The following is a 27899-nucleotide window of genomic DNA, read 5'->3' as shown; positions in this document are numbered from 1 at the left end:
TCGATTTGTCAAAAATCTTTTTGCCACGCCCTCTCTAACGCCCACAAACCGCCCAAAACTGCCACGTCCACACTTTTGACAAATGTTTCAATATTTTTTCATTTTTGTATTAGTCTTGTAAATTTCTATCGATTTGCCAAAAAACTTTTTGCCATGCCCACTCTAACGCCCACAAAACCGCCAAAAACTGTATGGGCTAAAGACTCTCCTTCGCTGAGTAACGGGTATCAGATAGTCGGGGAACTCGACTATAGCGTTCTCTCTTGTTTTAATCTGTGGTCCAAGTAGTACCAATTGTTCCCTATCGCAACTATTTGACACTGTCTGGATTATGATTAATATGATATGATGGTCTGATTATGATTATTGTTGATGTGAGGGGCCACTGTATCGCCTCTGTGCACAGAGCTTTCTCTCTTGCCCGCGCTCGCCTTCTTTTCCGCACTTACGCTCTCGCTCTCATCCGAACTCGCGCACTCCAAACTCCGCGGTCGGCCGCCGTTGATCACCCGAGCCCGCTTTAGCGAAGTAAAGCGGGTGGGAACGCCGCTCTAGTTTAAGCTCGAACTTTAGTCTCATGTATGCAGCTGAAGAAAGCAAAACTAATACCCACGATGCCCCCGCTACTTCGTTCATCTTCTTCAGCCCCTGGGTGGTGTTTTTCGACTTTTGCTCTGCGCCGTGGGAATTTATATATTCGCCAACAGCTTGCCGCTTATTTTTAGAGGACGATCGCCCCCCTACGAACATTGGTCCTTCAAGCCAGGATATTCTTCCCGTGTGCCAGCAGTTCCCGGCCATTTGGTCCGCCAAGATAAGTACGAGCCTTCTTCAATTTTCTCACTACCGGTCTTCAGCAGAGCTCCGAACATTCAATTTCGGTCGCACTGCTGTAAGACTATTTTCCGTATCAATTCCACATCCGTGAATTTTCCCGACACAACGGCAGGTAAGAAATTCAGTTCACCTCTTCGATCGACATTTTTCTTTTTAATCCGGGGTTCCTGCAAAAATGAAGATGTCAGCTGGATTTCGACCGGTTGTATTATGCTTTGTTTTGTGATTGTATATGTAAAGAATTTTTTCGAATTTCGTGAATTGGTTTTCGGGTTCATTTTCGCTTGCTATTATTTTTAATTGTTTTATGAAATCGCTCAATGTCAGAAATTCCATTTTTACTTGTTGTTATATTGAGAGTCACTCCTTCTGATTCTAACCAGAGTTTAAGTGCAGCGCACATGAAAGCGGAGTCTTTGTCGGCTTTTATTTCTGTGGGTTTTTCCCATATCGTTGAATATGCGTAAAAAAGCTCTTTTAGCTTCAAGCCAATCTCTACTATTTACTTCTATCAGGGAGGCGTATTTAGAATAAATGTCAATACATGATAGGAATTGTTTATTGTTTATTAAGTAAAAATCCATAACATACTTGTCTCTGGGATTGAAGGTTTCTGGGGTTATTTCAAGAGTTAATTTTGTGTTTCTATGTTCAGTTTTGGCGATGTTACAGTTTTCACATTTGTTTATGATATTTTGGATAAGTTTTTGATAATCAGGGTAATAAAGTTATTTGAACTGAAGCGTGAGTTTCTCTATACCAGGGTGTAATAATTCTTTATGTGTTTTGAGAATGATTTCTTTGAAGTGGTTTGAATGTCTATTAGTTTATTACTGGTTTTCATAGTTTTAGTGAAACTGTCGGGACTTATGATTTGAATATACGCATTTTGAAAGATTTGAAAGTCGATTTCATTAGGGAAGTAAATAACACTTTTTTTAGTGCAAAAGTATTCTTTAATTAGATCTTTGGCAAGGGTATCAGTCATTTCTTTATAACTGATTTTTATTCTGATTTTATGGAAATACATTATTTTCTAGGGTCGTCAAAATCGTCTTTTATGAATTCGAATTGTCTGTTATAATAATTAAGAGGTCTTTCTGTTATTGAGATGTGACTTTGGTTGTCTTCTGGTGCACTATGCACAGTAGCTGCCGTGGGAAAGGAATCTGGGTCATCTTCTCCTAAGAAGTTTTCCTGTACTTGGACTCTAGAAAGAGCGTCAGCGACGTGGTTTTCTTTACCGGGTAGATATTGAATCTTATAATCGTATTCGTTAAGTTTTATCTACCATCTCTATAATTTCATATTGGGGTCTTTTATGTTATGTAACGAACTGATTTTCTTATTTCTGCTCGCTACGAAATGCAACGGCTAGCTCAGAGATTTTGTTTGTTCGTCCCACCAAATTTATGATTTGTGTGATTGCCCGACCAAGAAGAAAACAGATTCTCAGATTTAAACCACTTTTATTTAGCGTCACTTGCTGAACAGGATTCGGTGATTCTCGCCGCTGGATGCACGTCGTTGCTCACTCGTCGTCCTTCCGTCGTACGCCTGCGTCGCTACCGACGGGGATCCGTACCGGCTCGCCTGGGGCTTAGGATGTTATGGGGCAGGGTGTATCGTCCGCGAGCTAAGATAGCGCTCCACTCCGAACCACCGTGCGACCACTGACTCCACCGTCCCTTCCTGCGTGTGCCAGGCACTTGTTGCCCTCGCCGAAGGATAACCTGCGGGCTCGACCGGGGCTTAGGATGTTATGGGGCAGGGTGTATCGTCCGCGAGTTAAGCTAGCGCTCCTCTCCGAACCACCGATGCGACCACTGACTCCACCGTCCCTTTCAGACCACGCTAGGTCCTTGTGTTTGCTCGTCCTTCGCCGATCTTCACGTGCGGCGATCCACTCTGGATGCCCGCTTGACGCACTTGTGTTCCCGTTGTTTCAGCGTCACTCGGTATCGACTCTTCGCGTACTTCTTAACTGACCGTATGGCTGTATGGCCCTCGCGTACTTCTTCTTGACTGTCCCTGTGTGGCACTTCCTGAACCTGTTCCGATCGTCTGGTCGCACGCCCGTGTCCGGACAGAGCGCCTCGCGCCCGTACTCTGCGCTTGCACGTATGACCCACGCGTGTTTAACTGACTGACCGTCCCGAGCTGCGCCGGCGCCGTCCCTTATATTGGCTGCGGAAATCCCGTTATTTCCCCTTTTGCACACGGCTCGCTCGGGTACAAGGTTCAACCATGTCCCGTTAGTTCACGGTGCGTCCCCTTTGTGCCTGTCCAAAGTCCGTACCGTTACCGTATGACCTCTACGCCCTTGGCGGGTTTGAGTCCAAGGTCCAGCGCGGTACCGTTAATTCACGGTCTCTCCGCTTTGCCGTGGTCCAAGGTCCATTATTTACCGTTTGACCTGACCGCCCTTGGCTCCTCTCGCATTCCAGCCGTCTTCGCTGTTGCTACGCCGATCTCCTGCACCCGGATTTGTGGGGAGTTTTAAGACTCCTCACAGTTACTTAACCATACAAGTGGCCTATGATCGCTTAATATGTCGAACTTTCTACCGAATAGGACCTGAAATATTTTGTTGCCCATACTATGGCTAATAGCTCTTTTTCTATTGCCGACTAGTAAAGTTCGTGTTCATTTAAAGTTCTGCTTGCATAGCAGATGAGTTTATGTTCTTGGGATAATACAGCACTTTTGGCTAATTACTCGCATCTGTTGTCAGTGAAAATTTCTTTTCGAAGTTAGGGTATATTAGGATTGGATCGGACGTGATGAGTACTTTTAGTTTTTCGAAGGCGGACATATAATCATTATCTTTTGTGTTACTTACTGCTCCTTTTTTTAGTTTGAGGGTCATAGGTTTTGCTATTTTTGCAAAATTACGGCAAAGTCCGCATAGTCCAAAGAAAGATTTTATTCCTTTTGTGGTTTTAGGAATAGGGAAATTAAAAATTGCATTTATTTTGTTAGGGTTTGGTTTTATACCGTCTGTCGAGATAATGTGACCGAGAAATTCTGTTTCTTTCTTCAGAAATTCCCATTTATCGAGCTGCAATTTTAGATTGGCTGATCGTAGCTTATTAAATACCCTTTTTAATGACATCATATGTTCCTCCAATGAAGTGGAATAAATGATAATATCATCTAAGTAAACTAAACAATCTTTATAAATTAAATCTTCTAAAAGATTGTTCATGCAGCGTTGAAATGTTGCTGGTGCATTTTTCAGACGAAAGGGCATACGAGTATATTCATAATGTCCATGTTTTGTTGAGAATGCAGTTTTGGGTATTGATTGTTGGTCCATTTGGATTTGATGGAAGCCTTTAGCTAGATCGATGGTTGTGAAGTATTGACAGCGTCAAAGCTTGTCTAATATTTCATCCATTACGGGAATAGGGAATTTGTCGTCAAATTCTTCTGTATTCTAATCTGTGTTCTAATCTGAATACGTGGGATTCTCTTAACTCGTCGTCTAAGGCGTAGTTACAGGATGTTACTAGAAGAGCTTCTTCTATGTAAGGGGTAATAAGAGGGTTTTCCTCAGATTTAGAAGACTTGGAATACTCATAGGTAATCTTGGTCTCTTCTGAATAAGACGGTCTGAGGCACTGATTGGTGGTCTTTGACTCATCTGGTTTTAAGTGGGGTTTCCGCTTAATTTCAGGAGGGTTTTCTCCTTTTTTGGGGTTTGTAGAGGGGTTTCCTCTGGGTTAGATGACTTGGGGCACTCATTGGTAGCCTTGGACTCATCTGTTTGGATGTGGTCTTACAACATTTTGAATGTATAGCCATTTATAGTGACTGTTTGTGTTGAATAATTAATTTTAGTGTTAGTTGGCTCTAAATAAATTCTGCGTAACAGTAAATCATATTTTTCTGAAAAATTGTGAATATAAAATATTTGATTAGTGGGACAAAGTTACCTTGACTGCAATGAAACGCTTTGGTTCAATGTTATAACGCCATTTATAGTGTGGACTCTTACTTTAGAAGGTTTGATTGGGAAATTAAAGATACTTTGTTTCATAATGTTAATAGACGAACCAGTGTCTACTAAGCATTTGAGAGTAATATTATTCATTTTAATTTTTATGAATGGGTTTCCACCTCCTTTGAATCGCTTTCTGATACCGAGGCTGGTTAAAGAAAATTTTCGCATCCTGTGTCCATTCTGTATTGAGCACTAGCATTATCTCTCTTTCTTTTGGTAGGAGGGTTTGGTGCACTAGTATTTCGTTGTTGAAAATTTAAATAATTTTGAATTCTACCTGTATTTACTTTTTGTGTGAGTTCCCTTGCTAACCTCGGATTTATTTCAGCTGGTCTTGAGTTAGTGTTTTGGATCTGTGTAGGGTTTGTTAATGGAATAAAAGGGGGAAGGAATCGTTGGTTGGAATGGGTGTTTTTAGTTTGGTTAATGTGTGTATGTTTATGTGATTTTGGGTTAAATCTTGGCTGACTATCGGATGTTTTTGAGATTGGGTCTTCGTAGTGACCTTCTTGTTGGGCGGTTTGTCTTGATTTTTGGATAGTTGAAATGTCATGCCTCGCTAGGGTCATGAACAGCCTATCGGGGAGTGATCGTTGAATTGTATTTTTTATAGTGGTTGCCATTGCTTGTGTATAAACTGTAATATTGGTTCTGTCATTTTCTAATGCTAACTTATTTATGATTGCATTTAATTTATCTTCTAACTGTTCACAAAATAGACGTAAGATACCTTTGAAAGGTGTGCGGTACAATCTTCCTAGTAGTTCCTCCAGGGGTGTCTGGGTCTTAAATTCCGTGATTAAGGCGTCCTTTAGAGTTGGCCAATCATTATGCATTCCGAATAGGGCAACTTTTTCTGCATCTCCGATGATCTGAAGTTCGATGGCTCCAAATATGATCGCCTTCTGTCGAACGTCGTTTACAGGGTATAGGTTCAACAGGTATTCCATTCGTCTGATGAACGGGCTGAGTTTTGATGGGTCTCCAGTGAATGGTGGTACTTGGCGTAATTGCCGAAGTAATTGAGAAAGATTTTCAGCTGGTAGCGCCTTTTTAGTTAGTTTCTGTTTTTGTTCTTGTTGCATTACACAATAGTAGCGGTCGCACTTTTGATTTTAGTGGGCTACTGTTTTTATTCACAGACTGAGATTTATGTCTTAAGTGAACTGCACTGTTTTAACTTTTTGTTAACTGTATGCGGTAGGTTTGACTATTGTGTGTCGACCACCGATTACTCGTAGTTCTTTTGAGTTATTTTGGGGTTTTTGTTTTTACACTTTTATCAATCGTATACAGTAGGTTTGACTATTGAGTGTCAACCACCGATTATACGTAGTTCTTTTGCGGATAAAAAGTTAATTGTACTACGATTTTATGTTCACGTTTAGCGCCGATTCGCGTGGTTCAATCTTAAAAGATACGCTTGGTCGTACAATGATCTTTTGTCACTATATTGATATTTTGTAAACAACTCGCATAATATTTCCTTTTTATCCTACCGACTGCGCCATTTACGAATTCAGACCGAGAGTTTAATAAAAAAATAACAAGGTTGGTTCTTGATATATTATTAATTCCAATAGAGGAAGAACTAGAGCCTTTGGATTATCATTTAGTTTGATAATGGATTTCGAAGTTTAAATGGGCCTTAGCAGGGCTATCGCAATTGATAGCGTACTCAGAACTGAACTGCCTTATAGGGACATGTTTGCGTTTATATAGGCAGATTGGGATAGCTTCAGAGCGAAGTTTTAGAGAATTAAGTTATAAATGTTTATTAAAAGAGAAGCTCTCGAAAAATAGGAGAGATTTTGTTGTGAGTTGTTACATAGTGTGTGTGGTTTTGTACTTAGACATTAATGTGAGTTAGGGAGTTGTAGGTGTAGAATTGATATGTTACTATACCATATACATATATAGTTACAAATATATTCATCCCATACATACATACGTGCACATACATATGTACACAAATTTATGTAGGCGCGATTTTAACTCCGCGAATTCGCAAAGTGAAATTGTGTGGTGAAAAAAAAGGCATAAATAATATCGGCCAACTGGTGTGCACTGTGTTCGGGAATTTCCTTGTTCGCCGGGCAGTCCGCCGTGTTTGCGATATTTTCGTGTGCCATTTTTTCGACACATCATTTTTCTTTCCTTTTACAGACATTCAATACATCCAAATAAAGTCCACTCGACGCTTAACTGTGCCCTTACATACATATATGTACATGCATGCCCATATATTCCATATACGTATATTATCTGCCATATTCCAGGAACTAGCCTCCGCTACGAAATTAATATAAATACAAATTATAAAGGAACCTTTATTACAAATTCATAAGGGGCGGGACCGCGATTTTTTTTAGTCCAAAGTTTCGATTTAACCGCTGCAGAGGCCGCGGTGTTGTTGTTGTTTGTTCTCCCTCTCTCTTGCGTCGCTTACGCATACACTGCTTGCCGACGGCATAACAGCCAAGGTCTTAATTCCACCGTTTCGGTTCGCATTCATTAATATTTTCTGCATTATTAATTAATTATTTTCGGATTACGGAACAAGATCAACCTTTCGTGGGCCTAATTTTGTTTTCTGAGTCGGGTATAATTAAAGTGTCTTATTAACTTTATTTTTATACCCGTTACTCGTAGAGTAAAAGGGTATACTAGATTCGTTGAAAAGTATGTAACAGGGAGAAGAAAGTGCTTCCGACCCCCAAGGGGTGTGATATCTGTTCCAGGGAGAACCACCCTATTCGCTTATGTCCACGGTTCAGGTGAATCAGGAGAAGGCAGCTCTGTCTGAACTGTTTCGCACGAGGACAACAGCAACGGGATTGCACTAGTGTCCATATGCTACAGCCGGGATCATACCCTCCTGCACAGCGGCAATCCATTTGCGACCGCTTCAAGTTTGTCTGCGACAGCCAGGACTCGGCCCGCACCTATTCCAGAAGGCACGGGCGCCTCAGAGGAAGTGCAAGTATGCTTTACTTCCGCATTGGAAAGCAGATGTTCTTGAGGTACCAACTCCTACCGTTGCCGAGTCTGCAGTGGGATCCACCCTTTACGGAAATGCCGCCGATTTCAGCGCTTGAGTGCCGAGAAGCGGCTACGGGCTGTCCCCGCCAATCGGTACTGCCCCTGCTGTCTGGTCCACGAGCAATCCGATGGAGCGTGTCGGCGAGGGGACTGCTAAAAAACGTGCGGTCAGGATCACCACACGCTTCTGCACCTCTTCGAGCGCCAGCCGCGTCAGGAGGCGCGCCGGTCGCAGAACCACAGCCGGCGGAACTCTTCAGTCGCTCTTCAGACGCTCTTCGCCCCTCTTCCGCCACTCCACAGTAGTATCCACAGTCCTAAAACGTTCATGCTTTCCCCAGCCCCAAAAGGTAGCGAGCAAAATACGCATGTAAGTATGGTTATTGGTTAAAAAATAAAATAAAATAAAAGATTTCTTTTATTTAAATGTATTAATGGTAAGGTTTTTTTTATTTAGATAGACAATGTAAAACTGACTTTAGAAATAACTATGGATTTTATTGGAGACAGTGAAGTGAGCAGCAAAACTTTTCTATAATCAAAAGATTTTGATTGGTCAAAACAGTGGCCTGATCAATAGGTTCCAGGCTGCAATGGGTTACGTTTACTTAATTTGGATTAGTTACAACTTTTATGCTAACGAATGTTCACAAGCGATAGCCTTTGTTTAAAAGTATCAAAATTATTTATTTCTGCTGGCAAGGATTTTAAGTGCTTTTATTTTATTCATTTGAATTATTCCTATAGTTGGCTCTTCCAATGTTGTCGGCAAATGGAATAATAGGTATCTCGGGTTATACAGTTTTTTTTTAGTTTCCGACCATATAAAGTATACATATTGTAATGAACTGATTTTATTGGTCTGCTCGCTACGGAATACGTGCGGCTAGCTTAGTGGATTTCGTGCGTTCGTCCCACCAAAATTTATATTAAAACGTGATCACCCGGTTACCAGTTTCTGAGGTATTTATCCTTTCTTAGATTCACAATGCGATATGATTATCCGGACGTCTCTGCTCTCCCGTCGTAGGGCTTGATGGGCTGCTCAGCGGCCTCGTTCCGCTGTCTCGCCGCTCTTGTCGTCCTGAGTGGCGCGGGACCGTCACTTGGGCTAAGGATTTGTCGTCGTATGCGGACTCACGGTAGCTAACGGCTGCGATCCCCAAGGCAAACGCCTAGTGAAACCGAAACACGCCAACCCACGTCTGCTCGGACTGGTGGCGCCGGTACCACGTCTGCTCGGATCGCACGGACACACCAGGTAATCGCCGGGTTCACGTACGCAGGCTCCAACACAGTCGACCAGGTCTACACCACAATTCCTGTCGCCTATTTGGGACCCTCTTTGGTTCGGCCTCGCCTGTTGAATGCTTCTGGACTACCCTTGCTTCATCGTATCGGACCTCAGCTCCTGCGTCTCAATTCGGAGACTTTCATTGTCCCGAACGTCTTGACGTAGCGATCTTGTCCTTTGCTGACTCTCACGCCGATAGCTCCTCTGCTGACCACGTTTCTTTACATTGTTGACTTGTATACTCGTTCTCCTTGACTGTCCCGCTTCCAGCGTTCGGCCTGCTTATATAGGCTTCCTTTAACGGTTTATCCCTCTAGTCTCCGGTCTCCGGATCCAAAGTCCACGGTTTTACCGTTGGCCCGGTCCAAGTTTCACCAGTTTCAGAGTATCCAAACTCTCTTTATCCAGACTCAGAATCTCCAAACTTTCTTTCTCTTGGTTCTTTACTACGCGCTGACTTGTTGCGTAACTGGCAACGGCAGGCCCTCCTTATGCAAACATCATCTGCATTTGTGCGGAGTTTTCAACTCCTCACAATATTCTTGATCAGGAGCAATAGCCGAGTCGATCTGGCCATGTCCGTCTGTCCGTCCGTATGAACGCTGAAATCTCATGAACTACAAAAGCTAGAAAGTTGACTCAAGAGACAAAGACGCAGTGCAAGTTTGTCGATTCATGTTGCCACGCCCACTCTAACGCCCACAAACCGCCCAAAGCTCCCGCGCCCACACTTTTGAAAAATGTATTGATATTTTATCATTTTTGTATTTGACTTGTAAATTTTTATCGATTTGCCAAAAATAGTTTTTGCCACGCCCACTCTAACGCCAAGAAACCGCCAAAAACTGTCAGTGCTGAAGACTCTCCTGCGCACTTCCAATAGCTAAGTAACGGGTATCAGATAGTCGGGGAACTCGAATAATGCGTTCTCTCTTGTTTTAATTGTATTATATGGTTGCCCTGTATGTGTTTCAGTAAATTATATGTGATAATAATGTTAGGCTTAATGTATTCTATAGATTCATTTTTTTAAAACAAATGTGTTCTAATATGTTTGCTAAAGATTTTGGCGTATTATCAAATAAAATACTGTCACTTTATTATTTATAAAATATTTATGTTTATCGTTTATTTCAATTTGATATCCATGATATTTGCGTATCTTATAATTCCACATTTTTGACTTTCTTTAAATAAAATGGGTATACGCACTGGAAAAAAAGTGTCTTTAGTCTGAAAATAATTGATAATAATTTTTCTTCTTAATTTTCTTTAACTTTACGTGTTTGTTTTTTTGGATAAAATTGTTCTACTCGTGAAAATTGTTAACTCATGTTTAATGAATATCATCTCCTTTATCATCATCATTTCTTTCAGTTTGCTGCTTGTCCCAATGTGCAGAAGAGCGGCGATTAGCTGATCGACCGCTCGTTTCTGAGCAGTGCAAATTATAATCAGGTATATTTTGTCTTTATTTAATTATAATATAACTTGAGCGGTCTGCACTTAATGAGGCGAATTCGTATGTCTGTGCGTAGCGATGAACGACGCAATTCCATAAAAATTTGCGAACACAGTCAATCAAGTCCAAATTCGAATCGCGTCCGCGTATAGCAGAACTGGCAACTGAGGTTGATGAACAGGAGAATGTTTCCGCCATTCAACACAAGCGATTGATGTGCTGGAATTGCGAAAGGCCGGGACATCGTTTCGATGACTGTTTAGAACAGAGAACCATCTTTTGTTTCGGTTGTGGGGCTAAGAATACTTTCAAGCCCTTGTACCAGTATAAGGTAATGCCGTTTGGACTGTGCAATGCACCCCAGACCTTATGTAGGCTTATGGAAAAAGTAATACCACCACATTTGCGAACAAGGGTGTTCGTTTATTTAGACGATCTCCTTATTTTGTCAGACGACTTTGATTCCCACATGTACCTTATATCTCCGGAAAGCCAACATGACTATTAATATACAAAAGTCTAAGTTTTGCATGCGGGGAATTAAATATCTCGGTTTCATAATTGGCGATGGCCAATTGAAAACCGATATCGATATTCTCAAGAAAAACCAATGCTTAGAGTGGAATGAAGCCGCAGAAGAAGCTTTCAAGAAACTGAAATCCAGTTTAACTACAGCTCCAGTGCTTAGGTCTCTCGATTTCTCTTAACCATTTATACTTATTTGCGACGCTAGCACTCATGGTCTTGGTTGCGTATTAGCTCAAAAGAATGAAGAGGGCGAAGAGCTACCTATCGCGTTTATGTCTGTGAAGTTGTCAAAGGCCCAAACTACACTGTCACTGAGCTTGATTGCTTAGCCGTAATCCGGGGCATTAGGAAATTTCGCGCTTATGTAGAGGGTCGCGCTTTCCAGGTAATTACTCGCTCAAATGGGTAATGGCGCAAAAAGATCTAACAGGAAGATTAGCTCGATGGGCAATCTATCTGCAGGGTTATTTGTTGCAGATTAGTCATCGAAAAGGTACTGAGAATATTGTAGCCGGCACTCTATCTAGACGCGATGAACCGTACGTAAATGAACTTAATGATATCGGTCTGATAGTAGACTTAAAGAGTTTAACTCAATCGAGTACCAAGATCTCATAAGGCGCGTACAAGAAAATCAGCTTAAGTTGTGATTTACAAGTTAGCGATAATGTTGTATATAAGCGCACGCAACACGCAACTGGTAATGCAACGCAAGAAGCAGAGTCATGGAAATTATGGATTCCAACAGCTTCCACTGAAGATATTCTCTATCGTGCACATAATTCACCCGATGCAGCTCACTGTGGCACAGGTAAATGAATAGAAAAGCTGAAGAGATATCTGTTTTGGCCAGAAATGGTGACTCAAATACGTACTTACGTATCGGCTTGTTCTGTTTGTAGGTCTACAAAAAGCCCAAATAGTGTTTTGCGACCACCTTGGGTAAACCAATGACCTCATATAGAGCGTTTCAGAAACAATATATTGATCTGCTGGGCCCCTACCCCAGATCAAAGAATGGTAAAATAGGACTTATCATCGTTGACCATCATACTCAATTTCCTTTCTTACATCCTTTAAAGAAGTTTACTTCGAACCGGATTTGTGACTATTTAGAGAATTACTTGTTTTACGTTTTTGGGGTACCCGAGGTAGTACTAACCGATAACGGTTCCCAATTCAAATCTGGCTTTTTTGAATCGTTCTTAACACGATTTGGCATTAATCATATGTGTACAGCTGTCTATTCGCCACAGGCCAGTTCTCGCGGCAATTCGAGCATATATTGGTAATGACCATTCGAATTGGGATAGCCATCTCAACGAAATTAGTGGTTCATTAAGAGCCTGTGTTCACCGCAGCACTGGATTCTCACCCTATTTCTTGGCGTTTGGCCAAAACATGATATTAAATGGTCAAGATTACGAGCTTCTTCGAAAACTTAATCTGCTGTCTGACGATACTTCTCTTAAACAGCTGGACGTGATTCAGATTGCTAGAGCAAAAGCTAAAGAGAAAGTCGCTATATCTCATGACGTTAACGGTTGCACTTATAATCTACGCTGCCGACCAATACAATTCAGTGTGGGAGCCAACGCGTATGATAGAAACTTTGCCCAAAGCAATGCAGGGAAAAGATTCAACGCCAAGCTGGCACCTGTGTTCATTCCAGCTAAGGTTAAAAAGAAATTAAGTTATACGTATTAGGAACTGATTAATGAGTCGGGTAAATCAATAGGTGTATATCATTTAAAAGACTTGCATAATATGCCTAAAAAGAATTAAGGTGGAAATTGTACTTTTTTCAGTGAATGCTTCCGGTATTAAAATCTCTGCAGCATTAACTGTGGTGTAGTGTCCAATTTCCTACAGGGGCATTTGTTTCTTTTCTCTTTCCCCTTTTGCTAGTTCCGAAAGCAATTAGCTTAAGCGTGGCTTATCTTTAATTCGGTCACCTTGGATAAGCTATCGCATCGTTTGTGCGTGCCGACACCCACGCATGTTTGTCGACTTCGGCTGCACAGATCACTCTAAGAACAACAGCAGACCAAACAAGTTCAAAGTCAAGTGCGTAAAAAAAATTTATATATTTTTCAGAAAATATTATATACTGAAGTTAATGTATAACAAGAGAGAACGCTATAGTCGAGTTCCCCGACTATCTGATACCCGTTACTCAGCTAGTGAAAGTGCGAAGGAGTCTTCAGCACTGACAGTTTTTGGCGGTTTGTGGGCGCTAGAGTGGGCGTGGCAAAAAGTTTTTTGGCAAATCGATAGAAATTTACAAGACTAATACAAAAATGAAAAAATATCAAAACATTTTTCAAAAGTGTGGGCGTGGCAGTTTTGGGCGGTTTGTGGGCGTTAGAGTGGGCGTGGCAACATGAATCGACAAACTTGCGCTGCGTCTATGTCTCAGGAGTCAGTATGCTACTTTCTACCTTTTGTAGTTCCTGAGATCTCGACGTTCATACGGACAGACAGACGGACAGACGGACAGACGGACGGACGGACAGACGGACAGACGGACGGACGGACAGACGGACAGACGGACGGACAGACGGACATGGCCAGATCGACTCGGCTATTGATCCTGATCAAGAATATATATACTTTATATGGTCGGAAACGCTTCCTTCTGCCTGTTACATACTTTTCAACGAATCTAGTATACCCTTTTACTCTACGAGTAACGGGTATAAAAACGATTCTTTCTTTCTTTCTTTCGTCATGGCTGCTCTCTACTGCATGCAAAACCGCGTCGCCTTGGCGGCGGTAGTGTCCTATTTCCTACAGGGGCATTTGTTTCTTTTCTCTTTCCCCATTTGTAGTGTCCCATTTCCTACAGGGGCATTTGTTTCTTTTCTGTTTCCCCTTTTGCTAGTTCCGAAAGCAATTAGCTAAGACGTGGATTATCTTTAATTCGATCACAATTCGATCGATAAGCTAGCGCATCGTTTGTGCGTGCCGATACCCACGCATGTTTGTCGACTTCGGCTCCACTTGCCGTTGTCGCATGATCGGCAGCTCATTCTAAGAACAGCAGCCGACCAAATAAGGTCAAGTCAAGTGCGTGAAATAAATTTATATATTTTGCTGAAAATGTGATATACTGAAGTTAATGTATAAAAATACATTTTAATATAATAATATCAGTTCAAAACCGGCAAACATACGCATAAAACTAATTTCTTTGAATTCCAAGTGCATTTATAAAAAGTGGCCAGGTATGAAATTGCTCATTTTCCTTTAAACAATTTATAACCAAATTTTATTTCAGTGCCTATTTAGTGTCAGTGCCTTCTTATATTATATATATTGTTTGGAGAAAATTACTGCAGATGAAAATCCCACCCCGAATTGGCACACGAGGTTTTGGCAATTTTGTGACGTCATGGCAAACCTCGTTTGAGTTATTTGCAACTGCGCCGTTCGCAGTGCTGCGGCGTTTTGGTTATGTGGAGCTGCGCTGCCCCTGCTCTACCTTATTCTTCGCTGCTTTGGTTGTTTGAGCGCTGTTTTGGTTAATTTTGGTTAAATATCTGCCTTGGATATTTGGTGCAGCGCTGCCGCAGATTTTCGCTATGTCTTGAAAGTATTTCGACCAATAAGCTGGAATAAAAATATGACGTCTGCCAATTAAATTTATATTGGAAATTTCTGAACCGTCTCCAAGGAAGATAGCGACGCCAACTCTTTATTGACCAATTTTCCAAAAAATGTGCTAGGTCTGGATCAGACGTATAAATATTAAAAGTGGCTAAGAAGAATTGACATACAAATTTCCTTTGTTTCAACAATTCGGACGCTGTGTCGTATTATGCCACTAATTTAAATGCTTTCTCTTAAATTTCCTTTTTTATACCCGTTACTCGTAGAGTAAAAGGGTATACTAGATTCGTTGAAAAGTATGTAAAAGGGAGAAGGAAGCGTTTCCGACCATTTAAAGTATATATATTCTTGATCAGGATCAATAGCCGAGACGATCTGACCATGTCCGTCTGTCCGTCCGTCTGTCTGTCCGTCTGTCTGTACGTCTGTCTGTCCGTCTGTCTGTCCGTCTGTCTGTCCGTCCGTATAAATGCTAGAAAGTTGAGAATAAGCATACAGACTCCAGAGACATAGACGCAGCACAAGTTTGTCGATTCATATTGCCACGCCCACTCTAACGCTCACAAACCGCCAAAAGCTGCTACGCCCACACTTTTGAAAAATGTTTTGATATTTTTCCATTTTTGTATTAGTCTTGTAAATTTCTATCGATGTGCCAAAAAACTTTCTGCCACGCCCACTCTAACCTACAAACCGCCAAAAACTGTCAGTGTTTTAGACTCGCCTTCTCCCTTCCACTAGGTGAGTAACGGGTATCAGATAGTCGGGGAACTCGACTATAGCGTTCTCTCTTGTTTTTTTATTAGTATTGTCAAGTTCTATTGAACTGCAGAAAAACTTTTTGCCACGCCCACGGTAACGCCCACAAACCGCCAAAAACAGTCAGTGTTGTAATTATACCCGTTACTCGTATAGTAAAAGGGTATACTAGATTCGTTGAAAAGTATGTAACAGGCAGAAGGAAGCGTTTCCGACCATATAAAGTATATATATTCTTGATCAGGATCAATAGCCGAGACGATCTGGCCATGTCCGTCTGTCCGTCCGTCTGTCTGTCCGTCTGTCTGCCCGTCCGTATGAACGTCGAGATCTCAGGAACTACAAAAGGTAGAAAGTTGAGACTAAGCATACAGACTCCAGAGACATAGACGCAGCGCAAGTTTGTCGATTCATGTTGCCACGCCCACTCTAACGCCCACAAACCGCCCAAAACTGCCACGCCCACACTTTTAAAAAATGTTTTGATATTTTTTCATTTTTGTATTAGTCTTGTAAATTTCTATCGATTTCCCAAAAAACTTTTTGCCACGCCCACTCTAACGCCCACAAACCGCCAAAAACTGTCAGTGCTGAAGACTCTCCTTCGCTATTCCACTAGCTGAGTAACGGGTATCAGATAGTCGGGGAACTAGCCTATAGCGTTCTCTCTTGTTTCTCTTCGCTCTTTTACTAGCTGAGTAACGGGTATCAGATAGTCGAGGAACCCGGCTATAGCGTTCTCTCTTGTTTTTCTTTAATTTTGTTTATCCTTCATTATGATTATTATTTAAGAAGCTCAGTTCAGCTTAAACTTCATTTTTTTAATCTTTTAATTATAATTATAATAATTATTTTGTAATTAAAAAGGTTTAATTTTTTTTCTTGAGAATCTGTCGCCGAACACCATGCCGATCCTAGAACATAAATAGTAGCTACCTTAACGTTAGCTCAAGGGACAACCCATATATTTTCACCGGTGTTGTCTACACCCTCCCAGTAGAATAAGGTAAAACTAACATCTCATACCCTAGAGTCAATCGGAACCGAATGTTTCTGTAAATAATCCGGTATCTATCTTTTTATTGGGACTTACAATATTTATTTAATTTTTTTATACATATCCTGTTGATTTTTGTTCATTTGAAACCGTGCACTTAAAGTATTGTGAGGCAAGAACACCGCCCCATCCGTCGAGCTAGTTAGAGCAAATGCTAGAAGTGCACACTGCCGAGCTCTGTCATGGCCCCAGCTAGGAAGAATTTAAACAAAAAAAAACTAAAAGGACTGCACACTACACATTGCATGAATAATATCGATCGGCTTTTTATTAATGACTAATTGTACTGTTTTGTTGTATTCCACGTTTGCTTGAAGTATGAGATTTACCGTATCAACTAGGCCTTTTTCTAGTTTTAGGCATCGTGCTATTTCTAACAGCGTGCTGTGTAGGTACCTGTCCGTTTGAGGTACTATGATAGGGTGGTAAATTTTCCACTTGAACATTGAACCGATTTAATAAAAGTGACCTGATTGAGTCAGAGTTTACAGATGGTTCATTGTCACAAAATATTGTCTTTGCGTTTGTTTTCAGGTTCATTAACTACATTATTATTATGGGCTCTATGTCGGCTATCGTTCTAGAACCTATGGTTTGTTTGAGTGCAAATTTTGAGAATTTTTCTATACAGGTCAGGAAATATCTCCTGTCCGTAGAGAAGATATCAATGTGTAATCTCTCGCCGCACAGTGGCGCATTAAATACAGATACTAAATTTTAAGCAAATTGTTGATGACAACGGATTGTTGCGTGGGATTTTAGAAGTTAAGTTCAGTATTTTAGAAGTTACACGTGTTCAAAGTTGAACCTTTTTTGGGTTGCAAAAAAGCAGGTATTTTTTGTAGAAAATTTTGACTTTGCGGTCGATTTTTAGGAAATATATACTCTCCACGCGAGGGCGGCTGGAAACAGGTCCCCTGGCAAGGTTATGTCTCTGTCAGAGGATGCTGGCAAATGGTAGTCGGGCGTCCCGGGCCGGACTAAGGTGTAATTCGACCCGTGCCGAGAGTCAGCCTGACTGAGGGCCAGGGTCACAAAATAGCTCATCTGGCTGAAGATGGAGTCGACATAGTCCTAATCCAGGAACCTTGGATAGTGGGAGGAAAGGTTTCAGGATTAGGGACTAAGGAATATAAGCTTCTAACAGCTCCCAGCGAAGGTAAAATAAGAGCCTGCATACTAGCCAAAAAGCACCTTAGCATTTTTCTGCTCCATAATTACAGCGATGCAGACAACGCGGCAGCCACCGTGGAGAGTCAGCCATCTCCGTTCCGAGTGCTGTCATCATACATGGCCTACGAAAGGCAAGAACCGCCGGATGAACTGGTTAGGACACTGGTAGAAGACAGCGAAAAGCAAAAGATAGGCTTACTAATAGGCTGTGATGCTAACGCCCACCATACACAATGGGAAAGTACAGACACAAACGACCGCGGTGAGTCTCTTTTTAACTTTATCTTCAGTTCAAATCTCTTCATATGTAATAAAGGTAATGACCCCACCTTTATCATCAAGAATCGAAAAGAGGTAATAGACCTAACTCTCGTCTCTAACCCACTATTAGAGACAGTAACTCACTGGAGGGTGCTAGATAAGCACTCTTTCTCGGACCACAGGTACATAGAAACGACCATTACAATCAATCCCACAAAACCAGCAGTTTTCACAAAACCAAGGAAAACAGACTGGCAAAAATATAAAAACATTTTAAGGGAAAAAATCCCAACGGATCCCCCTCCATACCCCCAAACAATCTCTAGTCTAAGCGAACTAGTCTAATCTTCACAGAAACCTGCAACTATGCACCAAAAAGGGCCTACCCCAATAGCAAGCCCAAAAGAATAAGAAAACCTCCCTGGTGGTCAGCAGAACTATCTCCCTTCCGAATGGACTGCAGAACCCTTTTTAACAGGGCCAAGGCAGGAAATGAGGAGGCCCTGTGGACCGCCTACAAGAAAGCCCTTGCAAATTACAAAAAAGCCATCAGGAAAGCAAAGCGATCCTCGTGGCATTCCTTCTGCTCAGAAATTGAAAATACAACTGAATCAGCCAGGCTTAAAAAAATCCTCTGCCAATCGGCCACAACCCTAGGCTACCTTAAAAGAGCAGATGGCTCCTAGACCAGCTCGAGTGAGGAATCTCTGGAGATACTTCTAGACACTCACTTCCCAGGAAACAGCCAAACGCCACACTGGCAAGCATCGAACTGTGGTTAGACCCAAAGGTCCTCCATTGGGCCATACACAGTTTTAAACCATACAAATCTGCAGGTCCAGACAAAATCATACCCGCACAAATCCAACATGCGGGAAACATAGCCATAAACTGGCTTCTAGACATTTTTAAAAGGTCCCTACTTCTTGGACACCTACCGCAATCGTGGCTAGAGTCCCGAATTGTCTTCATCACCAAAGCAGGGAAATCATCACATACGACCCTCAAGGATTTTAGACCAATCAGTCTGATATCCTTCCTACTAAAGACCCTTGAAAGAATCATCGGACTGCACCTGACATCAACTCTCAACCCTAGTCTCATCACGGACACGCAACACGCCTACAAGAAAGGGAAATCGACAGAGACAGCACTACACTCTCTCGTCTCCAAAATAGAATAGCCTAATGCGGATAATAGCCTATGCGGATGACGTTGCTATCATCTTTACAGGCAAATACCCCCAAACGCTATGCGATCTCATGAGCGAAAAACTCAGTGTTTTGTCCAGCTGGACCAAAAATAACGGATCAGGAATTAACCCCTCAAAGACCGAGCTGGTTCTCTTCACTAGGAAGTATAACATACCAGACCGAGTCCCACCCATCCTCAACAACCAAAGACTTTCCTTCAGTAACAGGGCAAGATACCTGTGCGTAATACTTGACAGGAAACTAAACTGGAATCTGAACCTCACAGACAGATACAAAAAAGCTTCAATAGCACTTTTCACGTGCAAGAAAGCAATAGGGCTCAAATTGGGCATGACACCCTATATAGTAAACTGGCTTAGAGATACCAAACAGTGGAAGCCACAAGAAGTGGGTCACTCATGTATCCTAAAAAACATTCAAATAGTCCCCTCCAGGACAGGCTACTGCACTCCTAGGGAGTACATAAAAACACCTTTCAACACAATCATCCCAGAGAGGGACGATTGGAACTCACAAATACCTGGCCCCCAGAATGCTATATGCTTCTATACGGATGGATCAAAACTACAGAACAGAGTAGGAGGAGGAGTTTACTCCGAACAGCTAGGCCTACGCACCTCGTTCAGACTCCCCGATCATTGCAGCGTCTTCCAGACTGAAGTGGCAGCAATAAGGGAGGCCCTAAAACACTTAAAATCTCTAAAGCCGGAAGGCTCACATGTAAACATTTTTAGTGACAGCCAAGCAGCTATCAAATCGATTGGCTCAATCTCTAGCCACTAGAAAACAGTATCGAATTGCCGATCATCTTTACACGAGATGACACAACAATTCGAAATCAGCCTTATATGGGTACCCGGACCCAGGGACATAGAAGGCAACTGCATCGCAGATGAACTAGCTCGAGAGGGCACTACCGCGCCACTCATACAAGAGATGGAGGGCATGAGTATGCCTTTAGCCTCTTGTAAACTACTACTTAAGGAAAACCTAAACCGTAACAAACAGAAAATATGGGATAACACCACACACTGTGGCCTAACACGCCAAATATGGCCAAAAATAAGCTCAAAGAGAACGTCAAAACTTTTAAGATTGACCAGAGCAAACCTCAGCACTGCAATGAGAGTCATCACAGGGCATTGGTTGATAGGCACCCATGCCGGATGACTAAATGCCCCGTATAATGATTTCTGCCGTAGCTGTAGGGACGAAGAATCGGAAGAAACAGTAGAGCATCTACTATGCCACTGTCCAGCACTGCAAGCGAAAAGACTTGCTCAATTAGGAAGCAGATTCCTGATAGACACGTCCGACCTGTCCGACACCGATCCACATCGGATATAAAAATTCACCAGCGCCTCTGGCTGGGGAAACTGCTAACTTCACACGAACCTCCGCGTTCACGGTATCACAACGGACCTCTAATGGTCTAAGTGCGTCGGATAACCGACGGCCGGTAAAACCTAACCTAACCTAACCTGCACGTGCAGGCTTACCTGTTTTACCGAAGGACTATTCACCTATTTTTCAACTTTGAGGGAAAACAATGAATGGGATTCTACCGGATTCTGTGTTTGGCGTGTTGTGTTTTTTTCTTTAAAATTTATTTAGGTACTAAAATTACCTTTAATTTAAAAAAAATTATGAAAATATCTAAACTGGTTCAAGAGTTATGATTGTTATTCACCTAAAGTATCTATAGGCGTTCTCCTAAGGACTTGTTTTTGCGGGTAACGTACGTACTTGGCTTGTTGGCAGTTACCTACTATACTGGCTGCTAGCTGTGACATTTTTGAGAAAAATAATCTTGTAGAATATGTTTAACGTTTTCCTGCGCTAGCCTGTGCGCTCTGCTGTGTTCAATGGGTAGGAGCTAGGAGCTCTCGTTCGTTTGGTGCGAAACAAAGCTCTCTACCTTTTTAGGATCTAGATATCATCGTAATAGGCTTGTTGTTTTGTGATAAAACCGCGCCCAATGCTGAAGCGTCCGTAGTTAAACCAAAAGTCTTTGTGTAGACTGGGTAAGGTAGCATTACATTTTCGGAAACTAAGATATTCTTTCTCAAAAGCAGAGCGATGCTTATCATATAGAATAATAGGTATCTTTTTAGAGCGAGTGGCGGAGACTTTTCCGTTTTCCGCTTTAAGGATGTCATTCAAAGGCCGAGCTATTGAAGCAAAGCCCTCCATAAAACGGCGATAATAGCTTAGTAACCCTAAAAAGGATTTAACGTTGAACAAATTAGTGTGTTCTTCATAATTAAAGATAGCCTCTACTAGGTTGGGATTTTTGTGATGCCGTCTTTGAATACTACAAATCCCAAAAATTTTACACTTTCCTTAAAGTTCGATTTCTCCATAGACACCCTCATGTTGGCTTCAAGTAGTCTATCCAGTACCCAACAAGTGATTCAGATGGTCCTCAAGTCGTTTGGAAAAAATAATAACGTCGTCAAACATACCAAGACTTTCCTATTTGGGGCCTGAGTACGTCGTCTATGGCACGTTGAAACATACAGGGTGCGTTCTTAAGGCCGAAGGGAAGTCTACAGAACTCGTATGTTCCATATGCAACTGAGAATGCGGTTTTTTCCCTATCATTTTCCTGACTTTAGATCTAGTGTGGTAAAAAAAATGGCTTTTCTCAAATTTGATAGGATGAATACAACAAACATTTGGCACCTGGTATTTGTCGTCCACTGTCTTTGAGTTTAGCTTTCGAAAGTCTATAACCATTCTTTTTCCTTATTTTCCTTCTCATCTGTACCCTTTTTGTCGACTGCCCAAACCGGATTGTTGTATGGTGAGCGCGAAGGTCCTGTAATTCCGTCATTTAACAACGCCTTTGTCTCTTCATTTACTAAATCTGCTACGCCCATGGGATTTGGGAAAATCTTGAGTATACCGGTTGGTCGCCTTCCGTACGTATGGTAGCAATAATATTGGTATTGAATGGCAGTGCCTCTTCTGGGTCTGCAAATCGGTCTTTTAGTATTATATGGAATTTGTCGGATATCTGGTTTGGTACTACGATGTCTTTCATATCAGAAAAATTAACGCTATTACATTTTACAAATTTAGTTGGTTCGACTGAGTTTTAGATTTTTTTTTTAATTCCAATGTTGCATTCATCTGCGTAAGCGTGTCAAATCCTAATATAGCATCAAAGCTTGAGAGGTCCGGTAGAATGAAGAAGGGAACAGTCTTGTTGAAAAGCTCAATAATGCATTTATATTCAATGGTTCAAAATCACTGTTCAAAATCATTTTCATCTAACTCCACGTTACATACTTTTCAACGAATCTAGTATACCCTTCTACTCTACGAGTAACGGGTTAAAAAATATATAATAAAGAAAATCATGTGGGTATCATGTAAAATAGGTATGAAAAGGTTAAGCTATATAAAAGCGATGTGATTTGATGGTATTAAAGTCCGTAAAAAACAATTAATTACAATAAAAGAAAATTAAAGGAAAATTAAAGAAGTTACTAGGTCAAAATCGAGAGTGATCGAGAGTAAGGAAACCGAAAGTAATCTAAAACCCGTATACCCCTCCCGACAGATTTGTCGAAAGAGCTTTCGCCCGACTGGAAATGGAGCGGTAAGTCTGCATAAAACCGAAATAAACTCAATCGAAAAAAAACTGATCCCAAAAACAAAGTAAAGTAAATCTAAATTATGTCAGGAATATCGCACATTAAAAAATATTTTCTTACCATTAAGTAAATAACAAATCAAAGAATGAAATTCGATTTATTTCAAAAGTGTTACGAATTTTATACCGACTGAGCTGTTCTTTTAATGAAATATGCATGTAATGACCTACTTTTGCCTTTGGCTTTTGATTATATTTTATACTTAATAATTACTTTATAAAACCTTTTCTGTCGGAGCATTGGTAGCATTATTTGAATTTAGTACGTGAATATTGTATGTGATAACATTGTAATAAAGAAGGATAGAGAAAACAGAACAACCGTTATTGCTGTCTTGTGTTCTTTAAATCACCGAGAGTCCGTGAGAGGACTAATTGTAAGTTCTCTCACTGAGTGTGTCCCGTGCCACGTGTTTGGTGTGTTGCCTCTTCCGTTGGTTCATCCTGTGTGTGCGAAAGAGCAGGATGGCAAGTGTGACATGAGCTAGCTGCGCAATAGATTTTGGGGACGAGCGAGCATACATAAAAAGAGAGAGGTCAGTCTTGGTAGAATACTGCTAGACGATATTAATTGTCAAACGACGACAAGTTTAACGATGGCACCAACGAAGGGAACGGGGCTCGCTGCTCGAGGTGCTAAGAATACTGAAGCAACTGACGCTTCGACATCAGAAGTGGGATTCGACCCCCCTAACTCCGAGTTGCGACAAATTTTGGAGCAACAAAATATAAATTTTATGGAGTTTCTGCGAACAATGCAGGCTAGCGCAGCGCCTCGTGAGCCAAAGACGATGTTTTTACCAAAATACAATCCCGAACCTGCTGGCGCCGATCCATGTGCTTGGAGTATTACGGCCGACATGATTTTTACTGAAAACCCACTTAAGGGCGGTGCACTTGTGATTGCTCTTTGCAAAGCTATGGAGGACAGTGCATCGCAATGGCTTTCGCAGATCTGTTTTCCTGGCATGACTTGGGTTGAATTCAATCAACTATTTACGCAAAGATTTGTCGGCGTAGAAACAGCTGCAGCATTACTTCTCAAGCTGCTAGAAGGACGCCCAGGGATTGGAGAGTGCATGTCGTCGTATGCAAGCCGACTCGTCACTTCGCTAATGACGAAAATGAGAAATATGGAGCGCGAGGAATTGTTGCTGTCAGTTGTACTTGCGCATACTGCGCAACTGGACAGCAGACTGAAAAAGCTTGTGTGCACCACAAACATCAAGTCGCGTAGCGAATTGCAGCAACAGTTACAGGTATACGAAATCTGGCAGCGAGAGAATTCGATGGCAGACACAACTTTGGGGCCAGAAAGGAAGAATCAGAAATTTTCAAAACTTAGTTTGCCATTATTGTGGAAAGTCAGGGCACAAAATCGCAGACTGCCGCTAGAAGAAAAATCGGGAATCACAATCATCGGGAAGCGGGAATGCTGGAGGCTTTGGTATGAAGCCAAAAGAGCAAAAGTCGAACGTAATATGCTATAAGTGTGGACAGGCTGGAAACATTTCTACTGGATGCCCTTAGATTGGACAAAGCACTGAAAAGAGAGGTAACATATGTTCGGTAATGGTGTGCTCGTTCATTTTGGTGAGTTCGTTGATTTTTGCTTTGATTCCGGAGCCGAGTGTTCAATCATTAAGGAAAGCGCCGCTGGTTACCTGTAGTTCTAAGGTCTTATAGGTGGGCTGTCATTCACCACATTCACGAGGAAATAATGCACCTTGGTTGGGAAAAGACTCTTGACAAAGTGTATAGCTGTTACTGGTTCGTAGGAATGACGAAATACGTACGAAAGTTCGTTGACAATTGCATCACGTGCAAACTATTGAAACCACAATCTGGGAAAATTCAACAAGAAATGCATCCGATTCCTAAAGTCGAAATACCCTTTCATACGGTACATATAGACATCACGGGTAAACTAAGTAGCAAGAACGACCAAAAAGAGTATATCATAGTCATTATAGATGCGTTTATAAAATACGTTTATTTACACCATACTCTGAAGGCAAACGTTGTAAAGCATAAAGTGGGTGATCATGTTCTGCTTAAGTGCGAAGAAAGAAATCAGACCAAACTAGATCCCAAATTTAAAGGCCCGTTTGTTATAACCGAGTTACTTGAAGGAGACCGTTATTGTTTGAAGTCATTAACAAGCAAGCGAACCTACAAGTATCCTCATGAGTGTTTGAGGGCGTTACCGGTCGACAGTTTCTGCGGAGATGGATGAGAATATGATGAGTGGCGTTGAAACAGACGCAATTGGTACCAGTGAGGGTACAAGTGGCGTTGAAACATACGCAATAGACAGTGCCAGAGAATGTACTGGCGTTGAAACAGACGCATAAAGGTGTAACGTCATGATCCAAAAAGGCCTCTTCGAGAAACATAGGTAGACTTGGTGCGCTATCTGGACATTCATCTGTATGATTTGAATATCAAATTAGTTGTAAAATTGATTTTAAGAAAGAGGAAGAAATACTTGAGCAGGGCATATAAACATGAATTGCTAAATTTATACACGAGGACGTGTAAAAGTCAGGACTGGCCGTGTCGGAGCATTGGTACCATTATTTGAATTTAGTACAGCAACATGAATATTGTATGTGACAACATTGTAATAAAAAAGGATAGAGAAAACAGAACAACCGTTATTGCTGTCTTGTGTTCTTTAAATCACCGAGAGTCGGTGGGAGGACTTATTGTAAGTTCTCTCACTGAGTGTGACCCGTGCCACGTGTTTGGTGTATTGCCTCTTCCGTTGGTTCGTCCTGTGTGTGCGAAAGAGCAGGATGGCAAGTGTGACATAAGCTAGCTGCGCAATAGATTTTGGGGTTGAGCGAGCGTGCATAAAAAGAGAGAGGCCAGTCTTGGTAGAATACAGCTAGTACACAGAGGATATTAATTGTAAAACGACGACAAGTGGAACGATGGCACCAACGAAAAGAACGGGGCTCGCTGCTGGGCTGGGCCCAATCGAATTAGCACCGCGCGCGTTAATTCTTTGGATGCGCTTTTCGCTAGGAGTGGGTTGGAAATTGCACTTAGATTTCCCCTTATATGTACATTATTATCCCAATTTTAAGTTTTACGTTCTGCGACAAACCCCTTTAGCAATTCTATTGGCGTGCATCAGCCCAAGTTTCGCTTCAAAACACATATTCTATATTCAATATAATTCACTTACTTAAAACTAAAACAAGAGAGAACGCTATAGTCGAGTTTCCCGACTATCTGATACCCGTTACTCATCTAGTGAAAGTGCGAAGGAGTCTTCAGCACTGCCAGTTTTTGGCGGTTTGTGGGCGCTAGAGTGGGCGTGGCAAAAAGTTATTTGGCAAATCGATAGAAATTCACAAGACTAATACAAAAATGAAAAAATATCAAAACATTTTTCAAAAGTGTAAGCGTGGCAGTTTTGGGCGGTTTGTGGGCGTTAGAGTGGGCGTGGCAACATGAATCGACAAACTTGCGCTGCGTCTATGTCTCTGGAGTCTGTATGCTTAGTCTCAACTTTCTACCTTTTGTAGTTCCTGAGATCTCGACGGACAGACAGACGGACGGACAGACGGACATGGCCAGATCGACTCGGCTATTGATCCTGATCAAGAATATATATACTTTATTTGGTCGGAAACGCTTCCTTCTGCCTGTTACATACTTTTCAACGAATCTAGTATACCCTTTTACTCTACGAGTAACGGGTATAATTAAACAAATATAACATTTGGCAGGACGAAAATAAAACATACAAAAAATGAATTATAAGTAAGTTTTGCGCACATAACATATAACATAACATAACACATTCCCGAAAACAAGTGGAAAGCAAACTACCAGCCGATCGTGAACGGGCAGGCGCGGACGGTTGGTGACGGAACGAAACAGGGGGCAACAATGGATTTTGATTATTTGCTGATCTTTTATATGCTACAGCTTGCGCGAATCTATCGGCTCAATCACTTCTGAACCAAGCAAGACGATTTGTATTGCATTTCAGTTTAATCGCCTTATGTATAACAAAATGTTTTAAATTGTTATTCACTTTGAAATTGCCGCATCCATCGGTGAAATCGCTACCAACGAGCTGATGCAGTGACGGATAAAAGATTAAAGCACCAAAAGGTGAACTGCCGCGAAAACAAATTACTTTCTTTCTCCTCCGCTTTGCTTCGCAATCGATCTGCTTTTATCTTGCCTTATGTACATGAATTGGGTCCTTCCTAACGAATCATATCCAACAACACATTCTTATAAACGGTGACTATAAATTCGGAAGTTCCTCAAGTTGGTCAATTAGGGTGGGCCTGTTTATTAATATTATTGACTTTAAGTTGTGTTTACTCGTGGTCTATTCTAATTGCTGATAAACAAAATTCGATGATATCTTTTCCGACCATGTATGAATACATACTTCGTTGAGCAAAAAGCACTCGAACGCTTGTGCATCCCATTTTGGATTATAGTTCCATTGTCGATACGTTTTTTAGCAACCTTGGCCAAATCTTGTCCAAGTTTCCTGCCATTCTTGCAGCTGCTTATCGCTGCTTGCACTTCTACTTTCAATTGGTCCCTATCTAGGTCTTCTTTGATTGTGAGAGCTATTACGAAAAAGTGCAAAATTGATTTAAATTGTATTGCCAGTGGTTCAGGCTTAGCCTTAATATACACATTTCTGCAGCAGCCGTTTAAACGTTATACGAAACTCTAGTTCATTGCTGGCTTATACCTTGCTGACCCCATTTTAATTTTTCAACAGAATTCCTTCTTATTTCTCCTGCAGAGAATGCCAAAGCGTGATTGCACTGTTTGAAGTGGAATTCTGTACCTTGTATGAGACGCACAGATTTCACAGACATTTCACATAGCGTTTTTTTATGTTTCCTATGATCAGCAGTATTTTGAACCTGGTTCATATACTGATTGTCGATACTTTGCCGTTTTTATACCCGTTACTCGTAAAGTAAAAGAGTATACTAAATTCAAC

General features: G+C 41.5%; 1 protein-coding gene and 1 long non-coding RNA gene across 6 annotated transcripts in view; one reads left to right on the top strand and one right to left on the bottom strand.

The window, feature by feature from the left end:
* The window catches only part of LOC122620870 (unconventional myosin-VIIa), a 1106244-nt gene that overhangs the window by 201131 nt on the left and 877214 nt on the right, over window positions 1-27899 (bottom strand). The gene's annotated exons all lie outside the window — the stretch shown is intronic.
* Window positions 8799-10038, top strand: LOC122620879. The gene is made up of 3 exons (XR_006326162.1): window positions 8799-8848; window positions 8916-9146; window positions 9984-10038. It is a non-coding gene; the product is annotated as an uncharacterized LOC122620879 (long non-coding RNA).

Source organism: Drosophila teissieri, chromosome 3R (assembly GCF_016746235.2).
Source record: "Drosophila teissieri strain GT53w chromosome 3R, Prin_Dtei_1.1, whole genome shotgun sequence".
NCBI lineage: Eukaryota > Metazoa > Arthropoda > Insecta > Diptera > Drosophilidae > Drosophila > Drosophila teissieri.
Note: the sequence above shows the minus strand (reverse complement) of the source record. Positions and strands in the feature narration are given on the sequence as shown.